The sequence below is a fragment of the Oncorhynchus tshawytscha genome, linkage group LG14, assembly GCF_018296145.1.
Source record: "Oncorhynchus tshawytscha isolate Ot180627B linkage group LG14, Otsh_v2.0, whole genome shotgun sequence".
In the NCBI taxonomy this organism is placed as follows: domain Eukaryota; kingdom Metazoa; phylum Chordata; class Actinopteri; order Salmoniformes; family Salmonidae; genus Oncorhynchus; species Oncorhynchus tshawytscha.
The window spans coordinates 4,927,027-4,943,409 of record NC_056442.1 but is presented as its reverse complement, the minus strand read 5'-3'; positions in this window follow the sequence as shown (position 1 = coordinate 4,943,409).

Sequence of the window (16,383 nt, the reverse complement as noted above, 5' to 3'; positions counted from 1 at the left end):
CTGAGATGTTCTCTGAAAAACACATTACACTTCTGCAAAGTGTTAAGATATACACTATATGACCAAAAGTATGTGGACACCTGCTCGTCCAACATCTCATTCCAAAATCATGGGCATTAATATGGAGTTGGTCCCCGCTTTGCTGTTATAACCGCCTCCAATCTTCTGGGAAGGCTTTCCACTAGATGTTGGATCATTGCCATGGGGACTTGCTTCCATTCAGTCACCAGCATTAGTCAGGTTGGGCACTGATGTTTGGCGATTATGCCCTGTTCGCAGTCGGTGTTCCAATTAATCCCAAAGCTGTCCGATGGAGTTGAGGTCAGGGCTCTGTGCAGGCCAGTCAATTTCTTCCACAACGATCGACAAACCATTTCTGTATGGGCCTCGCTTTGTGCATGAGGGCATTGTCATGCTGAAACAGGAAAGGGCCTTCCCCAAACTGTTGCCACAATGTTGGAAGCACAGAATCGTCTAGAATGTCATTGATTTCCCTTCACTGGAATGAAAAAAACCCCAGCCCCAGACAACTATTCCTCCTTCACCAACCTTTACAGTTGGCACTATGCATTGGGGCATGTAGCATTCTCCTGGCATCTGTCAATCCCAGATTCATCCGTCGGACTGTCAGATGGTGAAGCGTGATTTATCACTCCAGAGAACGCACATCCACTGATCCAGAGTCTAATTGCGAGCTTTACACCACTCCAGCTGACGCTTGGCATTGCATATGGTGATCTTACACAGAACCCAAACTGGCTGTGCGCGTGCACCATCGTGCATAAATTTATTTAGTCCCCCCACACCAAACGCGATCATGACACGCAGGTTAAAATATCAAAACAAACTCTGAACCAATTATATTAATTTGGGGACAGGTCAAAAAGCATAAAAAATTTATGGCTAGTTAGCTTGCACTTGCTGGCTAATTTGTCCTAATTAGCTAGCTTGCTGTTGCTAGCTAATTTGTCCTGGGATATAAACATTGAGTTGTTATTTTACCTGAAATGCACAAGATCCTTTATTCCGCCAATTAATCCACACATAAACGGTCAACCGAATCATTTCTAGTCTCTTCCTTCCAGCCCTTTTCTTCTCTTGACTTTATATTGCGATTGGCAACTTTCATAAATTAGGTACATTACCGCCACTGACCTCGTTCGTCTTTCAGTCACCCATGTAGGTATATCCAATGAGGAGATGACACGTGAGTACCTGCTTCTATAAACCAATGAGGAGATGGGAGAGGCAGGACTTACAGCGTGATCTGCGTCAGAAATAGAACTGATTTCTATTTTAGCCCGTGGCAAAGCAAATGCTCGCTGGTGCGCACGCAATAATTGAATAACATAATTTCAAAATGTAATTTGCAATGTTCGCACACCAGATGCGAGCAGTGTAGTCAGCCTGTTAGGCTTGTGCGGCTGCTCAGCCATGGAAACTCATTTCATGAAGCTCCAGACTAACAGTTTTTGTGCTGATGTTGTTTCCCGAGGCAGTTTGGACCGCGGTAGTGAATGTTGCAACCGAAGACAAGCGGTCCCGTTCTGTGAGCTTGTGGCCTACCACTTCGTAGCTGAGCCATTGTTACTCCTAGACGTTGCCACTTACAATAACAGCACTTACAGTTGACTGGGGCATCTCTAGCAGAGCAGAAATTTGACAAACTGACTTGTTGAAATGGTGGCATCCTATGACGGTGCCACATTGAAAGTCACTGAGCTTTTCACTACGGGCCATTGTTTGTCTATGGAGATTGCATGACTGGGTGTTCAATTTATACACCTGTCAGCAACGAGTGTGGCTGAAATAGCCGAATCCACTAGTTTGAAGGGGTGTCAACCTACTTTTGGCCATGTAGTGTATTTTATTGTGTTTGTATCCACACTGTAATCCTTCATAAGCTTGTCTGTAACAAACTGTAGCTGCAGTCAAATGTGTGTATTTCTTCTTGATGGAAAAGGGAACTTGATTTACAGAAGTGTCTTTCCTTTCTAATCTGACAACTCCTGCTGAGACGAAAGTGCATGCAGAACCACAGAGTTACTGCTGTGGAGGGATGGGTAGAGGGATGATTGAAAGAATGGATGGCTAAACGGATTGAATGAATGCATAGGAAGCCTTCAACTTCATCGATTCATCCAAGTGATTCACTAGGACTTTCCCAATGTTTGTTGGAGTGAGGCCACACCAGACCCAGTGATGAAGACATTGCACATGTTGTCATAGCTTTATTTCAATTTGTTTTATTTTATTTCTCTGTATTGCTTTTTTGTAGTTTTATGCATAAAGACGAACTAATATGCCCTTTGTGCATCAGACTGATTTTTGTTATTAAAGTGAGTGTGTGTGCTAGTTGATTCTGTAGCCTAATGAGGGAATAGTTGCTGAAAAGGGTGCAGGTATAAATTCCCTGTACCTCAACCACGGTTGCTATAAAGCCCTGTGCATGATTACATTTGTTTAGTTTGGGTGGTCCTTACAAAGACCCTCTTCGCAAACCATTTCGCTGTATACACTATGTGCTTCCTCGTAAGAACAGCCGATGTTATGGTACTGATGGTTTGTACTACCAGTGCAGCGCCTTCTAGTTGTCACATTGGGGAAAACTGTAGCATTTGAGCTAAGCCTAACCTTTACCCTCATTCTCCTAACCTGCCAAGTTAATTATTCTAACCTGCCATGTTAGTTCTCCTAACCTGCCTACATAATTATCCTAACCTAAAAAAATAAAAACAGTATTGCCACATTGACATGTACTTGGATGTACTCAGGTGAAACACTATCCTGTTGACAAGTGGAACTCCCAGGATGCTGCAGGCCTGTCCAGACTTGTCTGATTTGTGGGATAACTCTTGTCAGTTAGAAAACAAACTCCATAGGGTTATACTACAAATCAAAATCAATCAATTCAAATCAAATCAAATTTTATTTGTCACATACACATGGTTAGCAGATGTTAATGCGAGTGTGGCGAAATGCTTGTGCTTCTAGTTCCGACAATGCAGTAATAACGAGCAAGTAATCTAACTAACAATTCAAAAAAAAACTACTGTCATACACAGTGTAAGGGGATAAAGAATATGTACATAAGGATATATGAATGAGTGATGGTACAGAGCAGCATAGGCAAGATACAGTAGATGATATCGAGTACAGTATATACATATGAGATAAGTATGTAAACCAAGTGGCATAGTTAAAGTGGCTAGTGATACATGTATTACATAAGGATGCAGTCGATGATATAGAGTACAGTATCAACGTATGCATATGAGATGAACAATGTAGGGTAAGTAACATTATATAAGGTAGCATTGTTTAAAGTGGCTAGTGATATATTTACATCATTTCCCATCGATTCCCATGATTAAAGTGGCTGGAGTAGAGTCAGTGTCATTGACAGTGTGTTGGCAGTAGCCACTCAATGTTAGTGGTGGCTGTTTAACAGTCTGATGGCCTTGAGATAGAAGCTGTTTTCAGTCTCTCGGTCCCAGCTTTGATGCACCTGTACTGACCTCGCCTTCTGGATGGCAGCGGGGTGAACAGGCAGTGGCTCGGGTGGTTGATGTCCTTGATGATCTTTATGGCCTTCCTGTAGCATCGGGTGGTGTAGGTGTCCTGGAGGGCAGGTAGTTTGCCCCCGGTGATGCGTTGTGCAGACCTCACTACCCTCTGGAGAGCCTTACGGTTGAGGGCGGTGCAGTTGCCATACCAGGCGGTGATACAGCCCGCCAGGATGCTCTCGATTGTGCATCTGTAGAAGTTTGTGAGTGCTTTTGGTGACAAGCCGAATTTCTTCAGCCTCCTGAGGTTGAAGAGGCGCTGCTGCGCCTTCCTCACAATGCTGTCTGTGTGAGTGGACCAATTCAGTTTGTCTGTGATGTGTATGCCGAGGAACTTAAAACTTGCTACCCTCTCCACTACTGTTCCATCGATGTGGATGGGGGTGTTCCCTCTGCTGTTTCCTGAAGTCCACAATCATCTCCTTAGTTTTGTTGACGTTGAGTGTGAGGTTATTTTCCTGACACCACACTCCGAGGGCCCTCACCTCCTCCCTGTAGGCCGTCTCGTCGTTGTTGGTAATCAAGCCTACCACTGTTGTGTCGTCCGCAAACTTGATGATTGAGTTGGAGGCGTGCATGGCCACGCAGTCGTGGGTGAACAGGGAGTACAGGAGAGGGCTCAGAACGCACCCTTGTGGGGCCCCAGTGTTGAGGATCAGCGGGGAGGAGATGTTGTTGCCTACCCTCACCACCTGGGGGCGGCCCGTCAGGAAGTCCAGTACCCAGTTGCACAGGGCGGGGTCGAGACCCAGGGTCTCGAGCTTGATGACGAGCTTGGAGGGTACTATGGTGTTGAATGCCGAGCTGTAGTCGATGTACAGCATTCTCACATAGGTATTCCTCTTGTCCAGATGGGTTAGGGCAGTGTGCAGTGTGGTTGAGATTGCATCGTCTGTGGACCTATTTGGGCGGTAAGCAAATTGGAGTGGGTCAAGGGTGTCAGGTAGGGTGGAGGTGATATGGTCCTTGACTAGTCTCTCAAAGCACTTCATGATGACGGATGTGAGTGCTACGGGGCGGTAGTCGTTTAGCTCAGTTACCTTAGCTTTCTTGGGAACAGGAACAATGGTGGCCCTCTTGAAGCATGTGGGAACAGCAGACTGGTATAGGGATTGATTGAATATGACCGTAAACACACCGGCCAGCTGGTCTGCGCATGCTCTGAGGGCGCGGCTGGGGATGCCGTCTGGGCCTGCAGCCTTGCGAGGGTTAACACGTTTAAATGTCTTACTCACTTCGGCTGCAGTGAAGGAGAGACCGCATGTTTCCGTTGCAGGCCGTGTCAGTGGCACTGTATTGTCCTCAAAGCGGGCAAAAAGTTATTTAGTCTGCCTGGGAGCAAGACATCCTGGTCCGAGACTGGGCTGGGTTTCTTCCTGTAGTCCGTGATTGACTGTAGACCCTGCCACATACCTCTTGTGTCTGAGCCGTTGAATTGAGATTCTACTTTGTCTCTGTACTGGCGCTTAGCTTGTTTGATAGCCTTGCGGAGGGAATAGCTGCACTGTTTGTATTCAGCCATGTTACCAGACACCTTGCCCTGATTAAAAGCAGTGGTTCGTGCCTTCAGTTTCACACGAATGCTGCCATCAATCCACGGTTTCTGGTTAGGGAATGTTTTAATCGTTGCTATGGGAACGACATCTTCAACGCACGTTCTAATGAACTCGCACACCGTATCAGCGTATTCGTCAATGTTGTTGTCTGACGCAATACGAAACATCTCCCAGTCCACGTGATGGAAGCAGTCTTGGAGTGTGGAGTCAGCTTGGTCGGACCAGCGTTGGACAGACCTCAGCGTGGGAGCTTCTTGTTTTAGTTTCTGTCTGTAGGCAGGGATCAACAAAATGGAGTCGTGGTCAGCTTTTCCGAAAGGGGGCGGGGCAGGGCCTTATATGCGTCGCGGAAGTTAGAGTAACAATGATCCAGGGTCTTTCCACCCCTGGTTGCGCAATCGATATGCTGATAAAATTTAGGGAGTCTTGTTTTCAGATTAGCCTTGTTAAAATCCCCAGCTACAATGAATGCAGCCTCCGGATAAAGCCTCCGGATAAAGCAGAATCAATGAGTCAGCCAGCTAATTTGTCTACATATCCGGAGCTTTATTTATTTTATTTTTTAAGAAAAAGGTTTGAAATGGGAATGGACTACAGTGCCTTCATAAAATATTCATACCCCTTGACTTATTCTAAATTGTGTTACAGCCTGAATTCCATATGGATTAAAAAAATAATAATTTAAGGGGTGGATCAGCTTAATATTGCGAAAAGATTGTTGCTTCCATCAATGTAATTGTTTGCATCATTTCCAATCCCCCATGTATTTTTTGGGTAAATATATATATTCATATACATACACGTATGCATACATATACACATACCTATATAGACATCCATACTTTTTAAAGAATATACCTTTATTATTCCCCGCAAACCCTACCACCCTTCCACCAATTGGAGTAAACTAAAACACTTAGGCTTTTACTTTCAGTTTATACATCTTAACATTTTACAGACGATCGATTTTATAATAGTTATATTTTGTTTGTTTTTAGTCCTTCCTCTATTTCTGATGTCCATCCAGTTTGATTTGTATTTGTAACTATGCTATTTCACAACATTTCTGAACATATACATTTTACAGACCCTGTATGTTTTAGATGTTTTATCTTGCTATTAGTCCCACCCTTCAGCTCCATTCAACCTCTCAACATCATCCATTTTGGATTTCTATTTGTCATATATTTTTCAACTGTGCCGTGATGATTCACAAAAGTACTGAACCTTTCTATTCTCATAGCTTCTACAGATTTTAAAGGAAAAATAAAAATGTTGCTAAAATAATAATTATATTATTGATTGATTTGACTATGGCTTTTCAAATCATCCAGTATTGCTATCTGCAGCGTTAGTTCTAGGCAAATGTTTCAATTCTTCAGCCATTCCTGGACCTGTGACCAAAAACGACCTACATATGGACAATACCAAAATACATGATCTGATGACTCTGCCTCCTCACAACAAAATCTGCAGAGCTGGGAAGATTGTATCCCCCAGATATATAACATTCTTTTGGTTGCAAGAATTTTGTATTGTAATTTAAATTGAAAAATTCGAAGTGTTGAATCCGGCGTATCAATTCATAAACCATGTGCCATGGAATGGGTACATCGAAAATCTCTTCCCAACTATTTTGCAATTTATATGGCACAGCTGTCCGTTTTGTGGTCCTTTAAATGAAAATGATATGTTTTTATTTATCACACTTTTCTTTAACAATTTATGTTCTTTAATACAGGGCCGACACACAAGTTCCTTACTTTTTCCCCCTTCTACTTGCCTATTCCATTTTTGTGGTAATGCTGCAATTAATTGGTTGTAATTTTGGGTAGAGCAGACGTTTCCATATGTCTGTGTCAGCTGCATATATGACAACTCCACCAGTCCTATTTATGATATCATTCACTAAAATTATACCTTTACATTTAATTTTTTTTAAATTTTATTTAATTTCTTCGAAAAATACTTTTTACATTATTGTTATATTTTTTTACCAATTAGTATATTTGAGGTTAACCACAATATTTGTTGTATTATTTGTTCTGTCTTTTCAGGTGGATTAAACTGAAATCGCAACAAACTTTCTTAGGCTTATTTAAAAAATAACGATATTTTGGAGATGATTTCCTTTTCAAACAACCAAAAGTGAGCTGGTGTAATGTGAATAAAGGGAAAAAGGCCATTCTTGAACATAGGATGAGACATTCCTACCAATTTACTAGAGAACCCGTTTGGATTTAAGTAGAACTTTTGTATAACTGATGCCTTTAGTGAGAGGTCTAATGCTTTAATATTTAATTTCTGCCCTCGGAATTCATATTCATTATATAAAATTAATTATATAAAGGCCCTTTTAATTTTGTCTGGCTTGCCGTTCCAAATTAAACGTAATATTTTTTGTAAATATAATTTAAAAAGCAGGTCTCTGGGTGTAGGCAAAACCATAAGCAAATAGGTAAACAGTATTATAACTAGAGTTAATCAGGGAGATTTTTCCACAAATAGGTATTTTAATTTCCATGGTAGCAAGATCTTATCTATTTTTGCTAACTTTCTATAAAAAATTATTGGAGATCATTTCTTTCTTTTGGGATTTGTATACCGAGTATGTCCACATCTCCGTCAGACCATTTAATTGGTAAACTACATGGTAATGTAAAATGTTTTTTTTTTTTTTTGTGATCCAATACGTAATATTACTTATCATAATTTGGTTTTAATCCAGAGAGGATAGCAAAAGTATCTAGATCCTTTATGAGGCCATGAAGAGATTCTAATTGTGGTTTTAAAAGAAAACATGAATCATCAGCCTACAATGACACCTTAGTTTTTAAACCAAGGATTTCTAATCCCTTAATATTATTTTTTGATCTAATTTTAACAGCTAACATTTCGATGGCAATGATAAATAGATATGCCGATAGTGGACAACCTTGTTTTACTCCTCTAGATAGCTTTAAACTTTCTGAGATGTAGCCATTATTTACTATTTTACACCTAGAGTTACTATACACAACATTAACCCATTTTACAAGAGCTTCCCCAAAATTGAAATATTCTAGGCATTTATATATAAACTCCAGTTGTCCTTTATCAAAAGCCTTTTCAAAATCAGCAATGAGAACCAGGCCTGGTGTCCCCGATATTTCACAGTCTCCTATTGTTTCCAGTACTTGTCTTATATTATCTCCAATGTATCAGCCAATTGAAACCTGTCTGATTAGGATGAATAAGATCTGACAATACTTTTTAAATTCTATGCGCCAAGCATTTTGTTATGATTTTTGCATCACATCACTGAAGAGGTAAGAGGTCTCCAATCTTTTAAATGGACTGGATCTTTATATATACCACTTGGGTCCGGTTTCAGTAATAATGGTATCAGACCTTCTTGTTGCGTGTCTGATAATCTACCATTTATATAGGAGTGGTTAAAACATGTTAATAATGGTCCTCTGAGTATATCAAAATAAGTTTTGTATACTTCCACTTGTATGCCATCCAGCCCTGGAGTTTCCCCATCCTTAAAGGCTTTAATTGCATCATGAAATTCCTCCTTTGTAATTTGGCCTTCCCATGAGTCTTTCTGTACAGATGCTAATTTTACATTATTATTAGGAAGAAAATCCATACAATTAGTTTCAGTTAGTGGAGATGGAGACTGAAACGAAAACATATTCTTAAAGTACTTTACTTCCTCTTTCAAAATATCATTCGGTGAATCATGCATGACTCCATTTGTAACAAGTTTCAATAAAACATTTTGGGAGCATTTCTATATTGAAGATTGAAAAATAATTTGGTGCATTTTTTTCCCCATATTCCATTCAGTTTGCTTTATTTTTTTATAATCTATTACACTGGCTCTTTCTTGAATAAGTTCCTCCATTTCTTTTAGTTTTCCTAACTTATTCTGTGCCTCTATGGTACAGTTTTTATTGCTATCTAACTGTATTGTTAGTCCTTCAATTTCCTTTTTTAATATGGACTCTTGATCTAAATAGCTTTTGTTTTATAGATGAGTACTGAATTGCATGGCCTCTAAAGGCACATTTAAAAGTGTCCCATACAGTAAGGGGATCTGCTATGTTATGTCTGAAAAAGTTAGTTATAAATTCTTCTGTCCTAGTTCTAAACAATTTATCATCCAGTAGGCTTTGATTAAATTTCCAATATCCTCACCCACGTGGAAATTCTGTAAGAGTAATATATATGCCAATTATGTGATGATCCGACCGCATTCTGTCCCCTATCAACACTTTTTAAACTTTTGGTGCCAGAGAGAATTTGCATAAGAAAGTAGTCAAGACGACAAGCTTGATTAATCCTCCGCCATGTATATCTCACTAGGTCAGGGTATTTAAGTCATATATCCATGACATTCATGATTTCCTTAAGTGCCTGAGGGTGATAGTTTGTAGTGTGATTTCCTTTCAGGTCCATAGAGGTATTTAAGACCGTATTAAAATCTCCCACCATAATAAGAGTCTAGTGTTGCTTGTAGAGTTGATAAATTCTTATATTTTCAAAGAAGTTTGGATCATCATTATTTGGGCCAAATCTGTTTATTGTCCAATAACATATTTAAAATAATCCATCTACCTTGATCTGTTTGGACAATTTTCACATTTGGATCAAAATTACTGTTAATTAAAACCATCACCCCTTTTGAATTTCTTCGCCCATGGGAGAAATATATTTTGCCCCCCAGTCCTTTTTCCACAAAACTTAATCTAAAATTGTTGAATGAGTTGCCTGTAAACAATAGATATTATGTTCCTTCTCTTTTAGCCAGGTAAATACTGATAGTCTTTTCTTATCTGCTAGCCATTACAATTGTAACTGGCTATACTTATTTCACCACTTTCAATTCTATTTATTAAAATATATGTTTGTAAATGTGCCATTAAAATGTTACATGATGATTGAGTGTCTATATAGCTGTACCATGATATTTGCATTGCTACTAAGTAAACTTCCAATTGGTCCCCACTATTCCACCCGCTAAAAGTCCTCCTCATCCCAATGCCTGGCAGACCACCCCCGACCCCCTGTATCCCATAGCCCTGAAAAGACTGAGATCCATCCTTCGAAAAGAGCACACAGTGCCATTTACAGAACAGAAGTAGTTCAACCGCCAAATGCGGTTTCCATCGCCCTCATCTCGATTTGTATATTATATATATATATATATACACTGCTCAAAAAAATAAAGGGAACACTTAAACAACACAATGTAACTCCAAGTCAATCACACTTCTGTGAAATCAAACTGTCCACTTAGGAAGCAACACTGATGGACAATAAATTTCACATGCTGTTGTGCAAATGGAATAGACAACAGGTGGAAATTATAGGCAATTAGCAAGACACCCCCAATAAAGGAGTGGTTCTGCAGGTGGTGACCAGACCACTTCTCAGTTCCTATGCTTCCTGGCTGATGTTTTGGTCACTTTTGAATGCTGGCGGTGCTTTCACTCTAGTGGTAGCATGAGTCGGAGTCTACAACCCACACAAGTGGCTCAGGTAGTGCAGCTCATCCAGGATGGTACATCAATGCGAGCTGTGGCAAGAAGGTTTGCTGTGTCTGTCAGCGTAGTGTCCAGAGCATGGAGGCGCTACCAGGAGACAGGCCAGTACATCAGGAGACGTGGAGGAGGCCGTAGGAGGGCAACAACCCAGCAGCAGGACCGCTACCTCCGCCTTTGTGCAAGGAGGAGCAGGAGGAGCACTACCAGAGCCCTGCAAAATGACCTCCAGCAGGCCACAAATTTTCATGTGTCTGCTCAAACGGTCAGAAACAGACTCCATGAGGGTGGTATGAGGGCCCGACGTCCACAGGTGGAGGTTGTGCTTACAGCCCAACACCGTGCAGGATGTTTGGTATTTGCCAGAGAACACCAAGATTGGCAAATTCGCCACTGGCGCCCTGTGCTCTTCACAGATGAAAGCAGGTTCACACTGAGCACATGTGACAGACGTAAACAGTCTGGAGACGCCGTGCAGAACGTTCTGCTGCCTGCAACATCCTCCAGCATGACCGGTTTGGCGGTGGGTCAGTCATGGTGTGGGGTGGCATTTCTTTGGGGGGCCGCACAGCCCTCCATGTGCTCGCCAGAGGTAGCCTGACTGCCATTAGGTACCGAGATGAGATCCTCAGACCCCTTGTGAGACCATATGCTGGTGCGGTTGGCCCTGGGTTCCTCCTAATGCAAGACAATGCTAGACCTCATGTGGTTGGAGTGTGTCAGCAGTTCCTGCAAGAGGAAGGCATTGGTGCTATGGACTGGCCCGCCCGTTCCCCAGACCTGAATCCAATTGAGCACATCTGGGACATCATGTCTCGCTCCATCCACCAACGCCACGTTGCACCACAGACTGTCCAGGAGTTGGCGGATGCTTTAGTCCAGGTCTGGGAGGAGATCCCTCAGGAGACCATCCGCCACCTCATCAGGAGCATGCCCAGGCGTTGTAGGGAGGTCATACAGGCACGTGGAGGCCACACACACTACTGAGCCTCATTTTGACTTGTTTTAAGTTGGATCAGCCTGTAGTGTGGTTTTCCACTTTAATTTTGAGTGTGACTCCAAATCCAGACCTCCAAATCCAGATCCTGGGTTGATAAATTTGATTTCCATTGATAATTTTTGTGTAATTTTGTTGTCAGCACATTCAACTATGTAAAGAAAAAAGTATTTAATAAGAATATTTCATTCATTCAGATCTAGGATGTGTTATTTTAGTGTTCCCTTTATTTTTTTGAGCAGTGTATATATATATTTTTTAAATCCTGTTTTTATTTTCCATAATTAGCTATTAATATTTGTAGCAATGTATGCAATTTATGCAAAGGATTTTACCTCACCAGTCTCGCCATTACCAAAATGACATTAATACAAGCAATTATTATATTAGCAAACAATTATTGTGAATCATCCTATATTGTCTCTAACATCTTTTACTCCTTCGCAACAGTTGTGGGATACGCACATACACCCACACACACACACACACTCAACCCTTTCCCCCCACACAACCATAGGCTCACATTCTCAACAGTTGCACCATCCCAGAGCCCAACTCAAGAAAGGTCTTGATTTACGAATGCATAAACAGTTGCAGCTGTATGAGAAGGCCTGCAAGGCTGTGCAAAAAAATGGGCAGAAATTGAGAGATTTTATTAACCATTGTCACATCCTAGATGATGGTCAAACGTACACCTTTTCCCTGAAACACCCACAACACGGTCCCCCGTATTGACCATATTCCCAAGCATCTCCATGCAGTCAGACTTTTTGATTTTGTGCCACCAGGGCCACAATAATATACCCCGTCTGAATGTCCGAGTGTGACCCCCCTCCCAATGGGTTTCTACAGCCTAGTGTTGCCAGCACTGCCACTGCCTGGATCGGGGCACCCCACCGGCTAGGTACAAGGTCATCATTATCAGCATTGAGAATGCTCTCCCTTTAGGGGGCTTTGGCTTTGCAGTACCAACCCTGCCAAGCAGGCTCAGAATCTTGGGGGGGCAGTGCTGCTCTAGGTCTCTGACTGCATTTTGGCTGCATACAGATCACTTACAGCAGGTCCATAAAACAGTTAGAGACTTCTCCTTAGTATCTGGGTCATTCAGGTGCGTGTATAGGGTTGTGGACCGTTCCATCAATATAGGATCATAAATAAATAAATTAGATATACAATTTATTTTAAAAATGTAGTTCCCCATGATAGGAAAATAAATAAATAAAATTTATAATTTATTTTAAAACAGTTCCACCATGATAGGACAATAAATAACTAAATAAGACAGAATTCATTATAAAAAGTAATGTGAATCATCTGAACAACATTGAATGTTCTCTCACACCCCCGCTCACAGCAATACATTGGTTCTGGGATATGCAACCATTTCCTTTCCTTTCCAAACAAAACAAAAATACATAAAACACACATCATCCACACATGGATTAAACTGTTTCTCATCCTTCTACACACAATACTTTGTGACAAAGTGAAAACATGCTTTTAGAAACATTTGCAAATTTATCAAAAAATGAAATACAGAAATATCTCAATTACTACATTAGTATTCACACACCTGAGTCAATACTTTGTAGAAGCAAGCACCCTTTGGTGGCGATTACATCTCGGAGTCCTCTTGGGTATGTCTATCAGCTTTGCACATCTGGATTTGGGGATTTTCTCAAGCTCTGTTAAGTTAGATGGGGCGCGATGGTGAACAGCAATCAAGTCTTTCCAAAGATTTTCAAGTCTGGGCTTTGGCTGAGCCACTCTGACTTCACATTCTTGTTCTGAAGCCATTCCAGCGTGTATTTGGTTGTATTCTTTGGGTCATTGTCCTGTTAATGTAAATCTTCACCCCCAGTCTATCATTTGCACTCTGAAACAGGTTATCAAGGATTTGCCTGGGTTTGTTCTCTTTATCCTTACCAGTCCCTGCCTCTGAAAAGCATCCCCATAGCCGGATGCTGCCACCACCATGTTTAATGGTAGGGATGGTGTTAAAATGGGTGATGAGCTGTGCCTGGTTCTCCAGACATAGAGCTTTACATTCAGGCCAAATAGTTACATTTTGTCTCATCGGACCACAGAATCCTTTGCTTTATGCTCGGTCTTTCACGTGCCTTTCTGTAAGCTCCAGGTGTTTCATTATGTGCCTTTTTCTCAGGAGTGGCTTCCATGTGGCCACTCTCACATGAAGCCCAGATGGGTGAAGTGCTGAAGAGACAGTTGTTCTTCTGGCAGGTTCTCCCATCTCAGCCAAGGAACTCTGTAGTTCTGTCAGAGTGGTCATTGGGACAGCCAGCTACCCATTGGCTACTTCCATATTTGTTCTATTTCTGCTCTGACAAGCACTGTCCAATGTGTGACCTTACATAGACAGGTGTTTCTAACTCGTGCCCAAACAATTGAATTGGCCACAGGTGGTATGAGGATTCTGTGTTATGCACTATAGCCTGTTACCATATATGTGATTGAATATTATCTGCTGTTGGCTTGTGTGGATGTATGTAGGTGTTATGCAACAGCTGACTTGAAACATTGTTAACAGTTTCAGGACCATGGGCCTTTCTCATGATGGAAAAATACAGAATAACATAAAAACGGACACATACAGAACGTAGTGTAGCAAACCACAGACTGTTTTTGTTAGAACTCAAAACTTAATAACAGAAACCAGATATGTGATAACGGTATCTAGGGAATGAGCGCATAGATACGACACAGCAAGTTACATCTATCAACTGGAGCGCCCGGGGGCTGGTACCAGCTCGTACGACAACAATCAACGATAGGCTGGGTGAGTTTAAACCACGCCCAGTCTCTACTCTGACAGGCCGGCTCGGAAGCCGGAACTACTACTGTCATCAGGGTATATTATAATATCTTTGTCAGGAACAAGTCAGTTCTCTGTTTGCCCTGCGAGGTGGGACAGAGAGCCCGTATATACGAAAATTGCATTTACCACTTATTGCTTAGCTAATAAAAAATACATAGTATACAATCGGTGACTCATTGTCATATTTATCCTGATACCAGATTCGAATTGACGCAACTCTAACAGTGGACTCTAAGTTGTAACGACATTGCAAGGATGATCGAAGGAAATTGGATGCACCTGAGGGGTGTGAATACTTATGTAAATTAGATTTCTGTATTTTAATTTCATTACATTTGTAAAAAGTTTGAAAAACATGTTTTCCCTTTGTCATTATGGGGTAGTGTGTGTAGATGGGTGAGAAACAAAATTAATACTGAATACTTTCTGAAGGCACTGTAATTGACTCAACCAAAAACACTACCTTGCAAAAGTATTCAGACACCTTGGAATTTTTTCACATTTTGTTACAAAGTGGGATTAAAATGTCTTTTTTTTTTCAACAATCTATGTAAAAGACTCATTTGTTATCCGCTTTGACATTATTAACTAAAGCATTCAGACCCTTTGTTTAGGTAAGCCTAAATTAGTTCAGGAGTCAAATTTGGCTTAACAAATCACTTGTTAGATGGACTCACTCAGTGTGAAATAATAGGGGTTGACATGACTAGACCTTCCTCTGTCTCCCATACATACGACATCTGTAAGGTCCTGCAGTTAAGTGTTGAATTTCATGCACAGAGAGGGAGCTTTTCGAAAGCCTCATAAAGAAGGGCAGTGATTGATAGATGGCTAACAATAAATCAGACACTGAATCTCTTTAACCATGGTGTAGTTAATAATTATGCTGTGGATTATGTATTAAACCACCCAGATACATCAAAAGATAGTCGTCCTTCTGAATTGAGCTCCAGGACAGGAATGAAACTGCTCAGCGATGTTACCAGGAGGCCATTGGTGATTTTACAACTGCTTCAATGGCTGTGATGGGAGAAAAACAGAGTGAAAAGAACAGAAATATACCGAATACAAATGCATGCATCTTGTATGCAACAAGGCACTAATGTAACACGGCAAAGAAACACAGCAAAGGTCTAAATGTAAAGCCAGCACAACACTGAGTGACTGCCTCCTTACTTTCAAGTATGGTGGTGGCTGCATCCTGGTATCGGTATGCTTGTCATTGGAAAATACTGGGGAGTTTTTCAGGATAAAAAGAAATGGGATTCAGCTAAGCACAGGCAAAATCCTAGGAAAACCTGTGTCACATCAGAGAATGGGAGAGGAATTCAGCAGGACAATAACATACCAGAAGGCCAAATCCTCACTGGAGTTGTTTACCAAGACAATGCTCCTGAGTGGCCAAGTTAGTTGACTTAAATCTCCTTGAAAATCTATGGCAAGAGTTGATAATTCCTGTCTAGCTATGATCCGCAACATCTTGATTTAGCATGAAGAATTTTATAAAGAATAATAGGCAAATATTGCACAATGCAGGTGTGGAAATCTCTTAAGAGACTTACCCAAGAAGACTCACAGCTGTAATCAATGCCAAAGGTGTTTCTAACATGTATTGACTCAGGGAGCTGAATACTTATGCAACTTAATGACTATATGTCATTACATTTTAATGAATAAAAAATCCACTTTGACAAAGTACTGTGTAGACTTGACAAAATGACCCAAAAAATGTAATCCCCATTTAACAATTAAAAGTGAGGAAATCCAAGGGATCAAAACTTCTACAGGTTAATTTAAGCTTTTTTAATAAACCAGAAATGATTTCTGGTTGTTTATCAAAGTTATCTGGCTAACTCACCGATACTGCTTTGTAGTATACCCACAGGCATTCTTGTAT